Here is a 6,000-nt window from a genome sequence, read left to right as displayed (position 1 = left end):
TGTATGTCCTAAAAGTCAATATACATCATATATGTGTGTATATATCTTCCTTGTATTTCCTCTTAGTTATATTCTTCATTATTCCAATGTTTAACCTCGCATTGGACCGTTTTGCTCTATTTCAATTGCTGTAAAGCACTCCGATACCCATTTGGGGCTGGTTCACATTACACTAACCGTAAATGAATAAGAATAAATAAAATTACCAGTAAGCAGGGCAACCGGAATTATGTATTTGCTACATTTACCATATGGATCAAAAGTTTCTAAAATGTTGGTGACACGAGTTGCTGAGGAGGAGAAGGAAGGCCCTTGCAAAGGCTGAGCGGTCACCTTTCTGTTGTTTATTGCTGTATTTGGGAGTTAAACTGATACTAATTAAATTAAACTCCTGCCTAGGCAGTGTTGACATGTATAAACAAAAATGACAAAATAATTAAGTGTGTGACAAAATGCTGCGCACTATTTGGCTTTGCTTGCTGTCTTATTTAGTCCCTGCAAGTAAGTAACCATGGCGTTACATGCCAACCTTGAATACATGGACATGATATATGGGTAAAAAAAATACAACGAGGGCTTTAATATACCCAAGAACTTGGAGACTGGGAAGTAGCGAGGAGATGTGACCTAACAACACCTGGGAAACTTTGAAACTGTGGAATCAGGCTGGAGCCCTCCTGACCTGACATCCTGGTATTGTGGGCAAAACACTTATTGTCCAAGTGTCCCAACAAAAGAGGGCGATTAAACTGGCGTACCTGCAACGCGCTCTCAGTTCGCGCTACAAAAATCTGCAAAAAAGTTCTAGGTTAAAGAGAGCAAAAATCGCATCATTGAATGTATTAAATGGTTTACCAATCGGACCCTTCCGCTCAAACCAGGAGTATTGATGTGTATAAAATAATTAATCCAGCAATTTACAAATGCGCAATTAAGGTAACGAGCGACCGATGAAGCACAAATTACAACCACAGGTCCACCACACTCTGCATCTCAACTACTTGGCGGTCAGTGTTTTTCCGTTGCCTAGGGAAGGCACCTTCTAAGGCACCTATTTTTGACTATGAAAGGCTGTGCTTGGCAAGCAGCGCTGCTTCCTCTCTTCTTTCTGTTGCAGCTGCTGGCGATGGGGGGAAGTGAAAATGAAATTGACTTTTCCGAGAAAAGAATGAGGCGGTCTGACTCCACCAATCAGAGCGGGTGCTGACTTCCGCACTCCTTCCTCGCTAACTGCCGCCCTCCTTCCTCAGCCCGGGCGGCGTAGAAACTGAGAGCAGACTACAGGTTCTGGAGGCTGAGCAGGGGCGAAACGAGATAGAGGCCTTTAGAGCATTATTCAATTCTTTGCAACAGGCACTGAGCGCTTCCTTTCCCGTTTTTTTTCAGTTGAAGGAAAGACAATGAAGGCGAAAACGGGATTTTCCAACTTGAGTGTATAGTACTTATAGAAGCGATACATTATATTTGTTTACTTTGATTAACAAATACTATAATCTTTATATTTCGCAATAAAATTGGCCAAGGGTATTGGTGTTTTTAGTAAAATTAGGAAGAAAAAACTATAATTTCACAGCATGGCCTCGGGGAACAGCTCTCACATGAAATCGCTTCAAAATGGCCTCGCGGTTGGTGCCGCAGCGGCCACGCGCCCTGTGCGACTGGTCGAGCCAGTCCTTCTGGTATCCATGCCCCTCCAGCAGGTCTCCCTTCCCCCACCGCTCCCTCTGCAAACATGAAACAAACAGCAGGGAGGGGAGGCGTTTCCAGGGCCAGCTCGCCCTCGCTCTCTTCGTCTTGTTTTGCTTTCGATCTAGACCCGTCTCCAGCAACAGCCCCTTCTGGTTTAACTTTTAGTTTTGATACTGCGGATACTAATCCAGGGTCCATCTAACTTCCATTTTCAAACGCCTTGACAACAGTGAAACAATTGGGGAATTCGTTGTTTACAACCAGCCAGCATTAAAAAGGTAACATCTTTATTCGTTTCTTAAAAGGAATAAGGGTTTGCTCCGTTTCACAAGCAGGAAGTAACTGCTGGCTCGCTGACAGGAAGAAAATAATGGTGTATTTGTCAGCTCAAGTTTGGATCAAGCGATTTTGGGTTTCGTTTATGAGGTGAAGTTTGATTTCACTTTTGGATTTAAAATGATGTCACGCGATTTGGATGCGAGTGTGCGTTTGGAAAGCTGTTTGTTTACCTGTCTGTCGTTGCCTATTGCCAGGTTCGCCTAACAACCCTAAGCCTTATTGGATTTTTATAAACATTTAACGTAACTATTTTTTTTTTAAATTCGCAGCATTTATTTTTTGTTGTGAACATTTCAGCCGTTTAACCTGGTATATTCTGCAGTGCCCACCCAGTTTTTGTTAAAAAAAAAACAAAAAAACACAAACACAAACGTACACTAAATGAAGCATACCTTTTTGGTTTTTAGGAGCCGGAGTTTATCAGTTGCGCTAACTGCTGGTAAATGATTTCTATTAAAATAAAGTTGTGTATGTTTTATTGTATTTCTACTATGCTTCACATGTTTTTTATCCGCATAGTTCCATCAGTGCAGTCCTTCGTTCATAATTCAAGTGTGTCAAGTGTTTTGAGTCCACCGTTAACTGGAAACTGTTGCAATTTGGGTCTTGGTCGTTGATGTCCAGTATGTAAACATTCATTGGCTGTGAACATGTTTCTTTTAACTCCCAGAGGGGTATGCAACTCACAGTACTTCTTTTTTTGAAAGTTGTACAGGCTCGTAGAAAGGCCGTTTTAGGTCATATTAAAGTTAACCGATTGCCTTTCCGTATAGGGCATTTGCTGGCAGTACTAGATTGCATGGCACGGGTGCGCCAGGGCTGCATGCTGGCACTTGTGGCAGTTTAAGCATGTTACACTCTGCTGAAGTGGAACTCGAACATTGGGAACTGCAAAATGGGAGACGTCTTTCTTATTTTTAGCGCTGCTAGCTGAAGGTGTCTAAAAAAAGCCCGAAAAATGTGGCTCCTTTGCTGGGAGGCCTGCGGCTGCCATTCTGTACGTCTTCTGTCAGTCGGTCCACTCGCCTTGCCATTAGTAGCTAAGCTGCTGTCGGTGTCCCCGAAGCAAACATGAGAGGCTGACTAGGTTTGCAACAAAATAGAAACCCGGAGAAATACATTTAATAATAAAGAGCACTATAAGGGGGGAAAACAAGTTTAAAGGTTAACACTTGCATGAAGTTTAATTGCTTTTTTTCTGTTCTTGTCACCTTAAATGACCACTCGCTTTCTACCAGGTTGTCACAACTCCATTGGCTATGTTCACACAACTGCTTCCATCTGCGGTGTTTCTTCTAATCTTCTCCAGCCTATCTTGTAATCATTTTTTTGTCGACCTCTTTTTTACTTAAGTCCAACTTCATCATCAAATTCCATATCACTTAAAGAACCCAATTATGATATGCCAATCTCGTTACTTCTGGTAAGATTATGGAATTACACAGAACTTCTGCAACCTTCATGTGTGGGAAAAAAAACAACTTTTAATTGGGGGATATGCGCCCCTTTTCCTGCTTACCCCTTGTCCGGTGTATTGCTTGACATCCCACGCGCAATGTTTTTTTTTCTTCATATAACTAATACTTCTCTGAGAGTCACTAACTGTACTCTTCATCTCCTTCGCTCTCCATTTTACTATACAGCTTCATCCACCAGGCACACTGTTGGAATTAGGATCAATGGCACTGTTGAAGCTCAATGTACAGTAGCATCTATGGTCATGGTGCTAAGCGTGTCTCTCCTAGTCATTAATTTCTTGCTCCATTTTAATTCCTTGTTTAATGGCAACTGTAATGTACTTTTATTAAGTCTGTTACACCTTAAAGAGTTCCACGTATGTTGATGAATAGCAACTCAAAAATAGGTTTGCATTACATGAACTGGACTGAACTGAGTGTTATTAGGCAGTCATTCCATATGATGGGCTATTCCAAACATTTTAGCACAGATGTTGTGTACTGAGTCAGCACTTGTCCATTCATCCAAACTTACTGACATTATAAGCAAGGACAACTGCTCGTAAACAGAGACAACAGCTCTCTGGGACCCCCTCCAGAAATGTGAGTTCCATGACATCCTTGTGTCAATTCTATAGTTTGGGGACAACATCCGGAACTGGTCTCATGTCTTCAATGACCTGTTAACACTTTCGCATAAAAAACACTCCATAACAATATAAAGTCTCCCTCATCAGCATAACAGCAGTTTATTAAATAAACAGATAAAGAGTACAAGAAAAAGAGTAAATGCACAATTTTAAAACGTGGAAGAAACATGTTTTACAGAAAACACTACAAATATCCTCTTGCGCTTGTTTAATTTTGGTGTTCTACACAGTTCACCAGTGCTGTAGGAGAGCAGTCTACGAGAGCCGGCCTATTGTCATTCCTCATGATCTTTGTAGAGGGAAAACCATTAGATCTCCAACATTCTCCTTTAATGTACACAAGAAAGTTGAGCTCCAAATGAAACGGCCTTTTCAGAACTTAAAACTCCAGAATTCTTGCATCTCCTACCTGTACTCAGAACTCCAAGCTACAGGAGAAAAACAGCATATTATAGTTACAGGTTGTCAAGGATTATCTTAACTTTTGTGTCAAGTCTTTAACAGAATCTCACCCCCCAGGCACCCTAATTAGGGAATTTTTGTTTCACGTCTTTAACAGAATCTCTCCCTCCTGTCCTGAATGTCACCCTCCTGTCACACTAGTGAGGGAGATTTTACATTTTATGAACATTATCCCACTTACCATGCAGACAAGCTCACCATCTCTCACAGCCAGGCCACCATTAGACTGCATGCTAAGAAGTATTAAAAAAAAAAAAAAAAAAACTTTTTCCATCTATGCACCCAGGATCTGAAACAAAATCCCGGTATCCATTAGGACGGCTCCAACACTGCTTATATTTAGGAAAGAGCCGAAGACTTGCCTCTTTAAAGAACACTACATTACAATGCATTGACCATCCACAACTCTGCTTCCTGTCCTAATTTTGATTTTTGGCTTGGCTTTGACAACATGCAGCACTCCGCTACATTTTGCTAGTTTCGTACTACATAAATACTATATGGCAAGACCACAGGTTCAGTTATGTGTACTTTATAGCCAGTAAATTGCATTCTTTGGAAAGTGGGCCACTGGCTTGTAATATAATATTTGTGCTAAAGCTTCTTTCCTGACTTACTTCACTGTTTTTTGCATTACCACTTAAATAAGTTTCATGTAGAGAAAAGCAAAATCCTTCAAGCTAGAACTCATATTTCAGTAGATACCAAAGCATGGAAGCTTAGCAAATGGCTGCCTGATACTATGGAGGCCCCTCATCTCGTACAAATTGCACATTCTTCTTCAGACAACTGATAAGGTATTTTGAGGAACTCCTTAGTAAAAGTTTAGAGCTGCTCCTCCACCAAGCTTGTAAATGCCCTCAAGTAATTTTTATTCATAAGTAATGAGGGTTCTATTACTTCCTGAACTAACTTCAGTGTTATTTTTATTCACTGTACTCCAGTTTTGTGTCCTAGTTATGGTACACAGGACACAGCAAACTTACATTTGAGATATTGTTGTGTTAAACCTCAACCTTGTTCAAAATCCTTTTTGCACTCTGCAGTTCTTTTCATATTTCAACCACGATTATCTCTAATTTTAAATACATTGAGAAAAAAAAACATCTTCACTTCTCAGGGCTCAAAAAAAGATTTTCCTCTTTTCCAACCTTCCATGGTTTTTTGACCTGCACCATCCCCCATTTTTACAATTGAACAACCATAGCTCCCTTTCGTCTGTCATGTTATTCCTTGTATACTCCCTGTTCCTTCGTAATGTTGTTCCTCACAACGTCCACAGACCAGTGTTTTTGTCTAGACCCTTATATTTAACTGATTACAGTAGATGGAACTCTTCTACACATAATGGTATAGGGATTTTTACCAGTATTTGTGGGAGTGGTATGTGATATCCAAATGAT

General features: G+C 40.6%; 1 protein-coding gene across 4 annotated transcripts in view; it reads left to right on the top strand.

The window, feature by feature from the left end:
* The first annotated feature begins 1,269 nt into the window (after positions 1 to 1,269).
* Positions 1,270 to 6,000, top strand: part of IRF2 (interferon regulatory factor 2) — a 248,366-nt gene continuing 243,635 nt past the window's right edge. The window contains exon 1 of one of the 4 annotated variants that reach the window (XM_069199440.1): positions 1,270 to 1,967. The gene's annotated coding sequence lies outside the window, so the exon portion shown is untranslated. The remainder of the gene's footprint in view (positions 1,968 to 6,000) is intronic. The other 3 variants (XM_069199401.1, XM_069199451.1, XM_069199429.1) reach the window with 3 other exon arrangements.

This window comes from Pleurodeles waltl, chromosome 1_2, assembly GCF_031143425.1.
Source record: "Pleurodeles waltl isolate 20211129_DDA chromosome 1_2, aPleWal1.hap1.20221129, whole genome shotgun sequence".
Lineage (NCBI taxonomy): Eukaryota > Metazoa > Chordata > Amphibia > Caudata > Salamandridae > Pleurodeles > Pleurodeles waltl.
This window is presented reverse-complemented; position numbering and strand designations above follow the sequence as displayed.